Here is a 6,485-nt window from a genome sequence, read left to right on the forward strand (position 1 = left end):
TAACATGCAAACATGCATTGACTTTACAGATAGATTTTCTGAAAATTTCAATTAAATTGGTAATGTAGAAATATGGTTATAAAACTTTGAACGAACCAAAATTACATTTTTATATATATAGATTAGACATTCCCATCGATTTTGACGTATGCGGTCCCAACAACTTTTTGTTTAATTTCATTTGTGTTTAAGTCTTGCAAGAGACTTACAAACGAGTCCACCCACACAGTACAAGTGTGTGGATTCAGTGATGTGGTCGATGGTATTACTGCTGACCATTTAGCTCTTTCCTTTTTTTCACGCAGATGATTCTGTCATGAGGAAATGGAGGCTGCTGTTGTGTCTAATGGCATGATGTCAGATGTCTTTGACGTCACGAGTGGAACCAAACAAAGGTGTGTAATGGCACCTGTGCTCTTTGCTCTGTTTTTCCCCCTCATGTTGAATATATATATACATGTATGTTTAAATACCATCCAAATGAATGCTTTGACGATGATACTTTTAAAAGGCGAACCATTATAAGGTATATATATATATATATATATATATATATATATATATATATATATATATATATATATATATATATCTTTGTTAAATTTTTTTTATTTTGCACCAACCTAATAAATCCATAAGAAAAAAAATATACTTTTTTATATATAAATAGGATGATGTAATAAGAAAGGACATAAGAAACACACCAGTATCCCGAACTCTGTAATTTTACCATTCATTCAGGAAAATTAATAGGAGATTCCTGTTCGATAGGATAGCTCCTTCTGGTCTCGATCTGCCTCGTTTTGAATTTTACATTGGTAGCAGGCAGTATTAAATCCAGTCAAAATGAAAAAAAAAAACAACAACAAAAAAAAACGATGTTGAATATTTTTCTTGCTTGAAGACTGGGTGGTGTTGTTGTAACACATCACTCAATAAATCAAACAGAAACTTTTACGCAAAATTTGACTTTATTCTTCAACATAGTCTCCTTCTAAGGAGATGCACTGATTCCAACACTTCAATACCGTTTTGTAGAATGATTTGTCTTTGGCCTCAAAATATGCTTCATTGATGCCAAATCTCTTTTTCTCTGGAGCATCCTTTTGATATTTGTAAACTTGGACGAGATTTATATGATAGGGTAGTTCACAATGCAATTTATGTAGTTTTGCCATCGTTGTGTTCAACTTTATGACACGGTGCATTGTCTTCGTGAAAAAGCACCTTTTTCTCATTCATTTGTGGACGTTTTTTTTTTTGGTGATTCCTTATTTCAAACACACCAGTAATGCTAAATAATATTCGCTATCGATATTTCTTCTTTTCCCAAGGTAATTGATGAACAAGATGTCTCGTGCATTCCAAAATATGGAGGCTAAACCCTTATCTGCTGATGTTTGAATTTTTGGTCACTTTGGATGGCTTCACAGTATACGTCATATATTACAAAAACCACGCTAAGACATGCACTTTGATGGACAACTTGATCAATTGGATGGGATTATTGTCAAAAGTTGAGCTGTTTTGGACTATGGATAGACGCCCGCATTGGAGAGCCGTGGTCAGCAACACTGTTAAACGGCAGGGCTACTGCTGCTGATGATAATGTATTACTTAATTTTATGCAAAAAAGGCAACAGCTTTTCTGTCGAATCAAATTGAAAATCGAAAATAGTTGAAATTTGCTGAAGTATGGTAATTTAGTAATCCATACTTTGATAAATTTATGTTGATATCAAATTATTTATTCATATAACTGAATTAAAAAAAATTTTTACTGTTCATGTCTCTTTCGTAATATAGATGTCTGTTATAAATTATTTAAAGCAACAAACACGTTTTTAATAAAATTGCAAAGATGATTAATGTGTAGTTATTGTATTTCTGTTCAATATCAACGAAGAGAAATGATTTTTATTATTGTTTCTGAATTTTGGAGATGATTATTCGTATAATTTGGATTCTTTGGACTACTGTTCTCATCTGGAGTGTTATTTTTCACAACGGTTTGGTCGTTCAATAATTTGCCTTCATATTAGGTTGGTGCAAAACTAATGTCGTTTTTTTATCATATATATATATATATATATATATATATATATATATATATATATATATATATAGAGAGAGAGAGAGAGAGAGAGAGAGAGAGAGAGAGAGAGAGAGTGGCCCAAAAGTAGGATTACAGTTATTTAATATTTGAAATTCGATACCAGAACAGCGGGAAATTCAATATACCTATTAACATAAAAACAAATAATTTAATCTCTCAGATGCTCAAAATGTCCTCCTTCAACATTGCAACATACTTCAAATCTCTCCAGGACACTCTAACACACAAATCCCGATCTTCATCAATTTCTGTGAATGCGACATGAATGTAATCTTTTAAATCATTTATTTATTTTTTTTTTTTTGGGGGGGGGTTCTTCTCATAAACCTTATTCTTAACAACATCCATTTCCTTTGATTTAAATTGTTCGCCATTAACCCTGAAATAAAAAAAAATATCATCAAGTAAAAAGTTGGCTTTACAGAAATAAAATAAATTACAATCAGCAAGGAAAGATCTGTTTATGTAAATTAGATCTCCATTCTATGGAGTATTTTATATTGCTTGTACATTTTAATTAGCAAGTAACTTCAACCATATAAAAGGTAGTTTAATAACTGTAAACCTACTTTTGGGCCACCCTGTATATATATATATATATATATATATATATATATATATATATATATATATATGATGATTGCAACGTCTTGTCAGACGAGTGCCACTCCCTCAGACATTTAAAATTCATGAGCCCAAATACCTGAGGGAGTATCTATATAAAAGTTGATGTTACAGAGTCTTAGCTTTGTACGACAGCTAAGTCTCTCTCTCGGTTCAAAATGTTGAAATCCAGCAACAAGCAAGAGCAAGATAGCCAGCAACAAATTAAACTGCAGACCAGCTTAATGCGGGTAATGGTCTTCCGCTTTATGGTTTTTTAAATCAGAGATTTGCTTCTCCTAGAAAGGTTGCCTTCACCACGGCTTACGGGAGCCCTCTCCACCCCAATACACATATACACACACACAAATATGCACGGTGCTAGTTGGCCGTTGACCCAGAAAAAGAGTTCATTCGCCCTTTGGAAGGTCTTGTTTTTAATCCTTCAGGGAGACTAGCCGCCCTCCTCACCAAACAAGTCTGGTGGGGGAACCAGTTTAGTCGCCGGTGACCCGACCATGAGGCAGGTAGTACTGGGTTACATATATATATATATATATATAGTCATCCACATACAGTACTGTTTCGCTGTTTCAACAGCTCATTAGTGTGGTTAGACAAGCAACTACCTGAAGCCAAATCGAGACCCAATCGCCCAAACGACAGTCGGAGCTTCTAACTTTTGTGCTATATGGCTGTTGCTATGTGGGCAGTGAATTAACAATGTTTTGACATTGTCCAAAGTACCTAAGCTCAATTTGTTTACACAAAGAGCATCGCTTCATACGCTAATGGTACGTCAAAAAACGACATTTTTTTGCACCAACCTAATACTTTGTACAAGTGACACTCATATTACAATTACGAATTACTGAGGCTTCTACCTAGTTATGGCTGGCGGAACGAGAACATGCTACCCCCATGGTTTAAATAAAATGATTCTGCTCGAAATTCTATGGAGATTCTCCCGTTTGACAGAAAGATTCCTGAGTTTGGCAATGTAGAGCTGAAGAAAGTCGGAGGTTACATCGACCGAAACATTGTGAAAATAACACTCAAGATGAGAACAGTTGTCTGAAGAATCGAAATGATATGAATGGTTTTTATTTTTAAAATATTCATAGTTTGTAAGATGATTCTTCCGTCAAATGGAGTCTCCTCCCCCCCCTCTCTTTTTCATCCCTTCTTTTTCATTTATTATTATTTATTGTATTGTATTCTTTCATCGGTTGAATGTTGCCTTTAATCACATTAGAAATAACACAAATATAAAATGCATCCGATGGTTAAAATAATTGAGATGCACAGGTGCATTCTGCTGGTTGTTTGTTTAATGGCATATCAACCCTTTTTCAGGTCATTTAACACCGAATCCGGTAATGTTGGGGAAAAGGTTTTATGCGTCAAGTTCCTTATATCTTCAAATATTTATTCATCATGTTTGGTTTGGTTGTTTTGTTTTATAGCATATCAACCCTTTTTTTTTTCCGAAATATTTAATACCTAATCCAGTGATTTGGAAAAAAAGTTTTCATGCTTCAAGTTCTTTATATTTTCAAATATTCATTAATCGAGTTTGATTTCGTTGTTTTGGTTCATAGCAGATCAACACTTTTTGGATTTTTTAAAGAATACAGTAATTTTAGAAAAAAAAATCTTTATTACTTCACGTTCTTTATATCTTCAAATATTTATTGATCGTGTTTGGTTTGGTTGTTTTGGAGAGGAAAATTGTTGTTTTTGATTTTGCTGAACATGATTGAGTTTTGCAAAGGGGAAGAAAATAAATGCTCAATGATGTCAAAAGACATACTGACTTTTGTGTAGGTACATGTCAGAAGAAGTGTTAGGGTGGGGATCCTTCTACCGCTCCAGAAGATATCTCACTACTGATGCAATCTCTATCTATATAAAAGCCAAGTACGTCCAAGGATAGAGTACTGCTGCCACATCTGGACAGGAGCTGCTAAAAACAGCCTATCCTGCCTTGACAGAGTACAAAATAGACTTTGTGGTTTAATGGGGGATGCCCTTTTCTCTTCCCTGCAACCTCTTTCCCACAGAAGAGACGTTGCGAGCCTGTGTTTGTTTTATCATTATTTCCATGGCAGGTGCTCGTCTGAGCTCCAATCTCTGGTCCCCCCTCGCCAATCTTTCACAAGAAACACCCGTCTGGCTGAAACCACTGTCAATAATTTTCCTCACTCTTTATCTGTGCCTAAATCAAAACGTAGATTCCATGAACAAAGTTCTTTCTTAAAAGTGCACGCCTGTGGAACTCTCTTCCATTCGCCTGTTTCCCACCTGACTACAACTTGGATGTCTTCAAGTCCAACATAAACAAGTTCCTGATGAACCGCCCCCCTTAAGTAAGACACTTTATCAAATCTCCAATACTAATGGTTACTACGATACTATCCCATTGATTACTGTACACCCAATAACCCTTATCCCGAGTGGCTTCCGGGCCTTGATAAGTGATGACTACCATGTAAATAATAAAAAATTTTTTTTAAAAATAAACATAAAGTTGTATAAGTGTAATCATATGAAATGTATAAATCGCTTACTAGAAGAGATGTGTAAAATGTTTGATGATAACATAAGCTGCTCTCCTTTAACAATTACAAGACGCCTCTCCAACCGCTTATACCCATGACAAATAACACCTCTCCAACCGCTTATATCCATGACAAATAACACCTCTTCAACCGCTTATATCCATGACAAATAACACCCCACCTGAGAATTCTTCCTTCATTTATATATCATAACATTTGTGAGCACTATGAACGGGAACAAATACATTGGAGGGAGGGGATTGCAAAAGCTGCTGCAAAGAAGAGTGTCCTGTACCTCTACAAGGCCACCATTCGCCCATTCCATGCATGGAGTATTGTTGCATCTACCACGGGCCTCTCCCTCTTGGATAGGGTCCAAAAAAGAGTTTTAAATCTAATAGGTTACACTTTGTCGACTAAGCTCCAACCCCTGTCCCATCGCCGCAGAGTTGCATCGCTGTGCCTGTTTTACAAATATTTTAATAGCATGCGCCCTGATGAATTTGTAGCATTTGTGCCGCCCTTGACGTACACATCGCCGGCAAACCCGCTTAACAATAAAATCTCACCTCTTCACTGACTGTTGAGGTCCCTAAATGCCAGAAAGCTTTCTATTCTAATAGTTTCTTCCCTTGAACAGTTAGACTCTGGAATTCCCTTCCTGCTACCTGTTTCCCTGGCTGTATTGATATGCAGTCGTTTAAATGTAACGTAAATCAACATCTTGTTAATCTTTCCTAGGCAGGGTCTCAAATAGTAGCCCCTTAAGCCCAAGTGGCGGGATGCCTTATCAGGGTTGCACGTGAGTAAATAAATAAATAAATAAATAAATAAACAAAAAATATTATTTGACCTTTAGGGTCATCGTTCTTATATGGAAATAATTACTAGAGGAAGTGTTAGCACACGAGATAGAAATGAGCATGAACGACTTAGTGAGTTTTATTTGAAACACTCACATGATCAAATGTAATAAGAAATTACATAAGAAACAACAATAAATATAATAAAGAGCAAGGCTCCAAATCTGCAGTCACAATCTTTCTTCTTTCTGTCGCTAGCAAAGTGACGTCATTGACTCTTCTTCAAATTTGAGAGAGAGAGGTCTTTTCGTTTATGTTGCTGTGCCAACTTGATTCCAGAACGCAAATTTCCCCACCCCTTTGAAAATGAAAAAAAAACAAAAAAACTGCAGCATTAACTCT

Source organism: Euprymna scolopes, chromosome 8 (assembly GCF_053919585.1).
Source record: "Euprymna scolopes isolate OS-2025 chromosome 8, ASM5391958v1, whole genome shotgun sequence".
NCBI lineage: Eukaryota > Metazoa > Mollusca > Cephalopoda > Sepiida > Sepiolidae > Euprymna > Euprymna scolopes.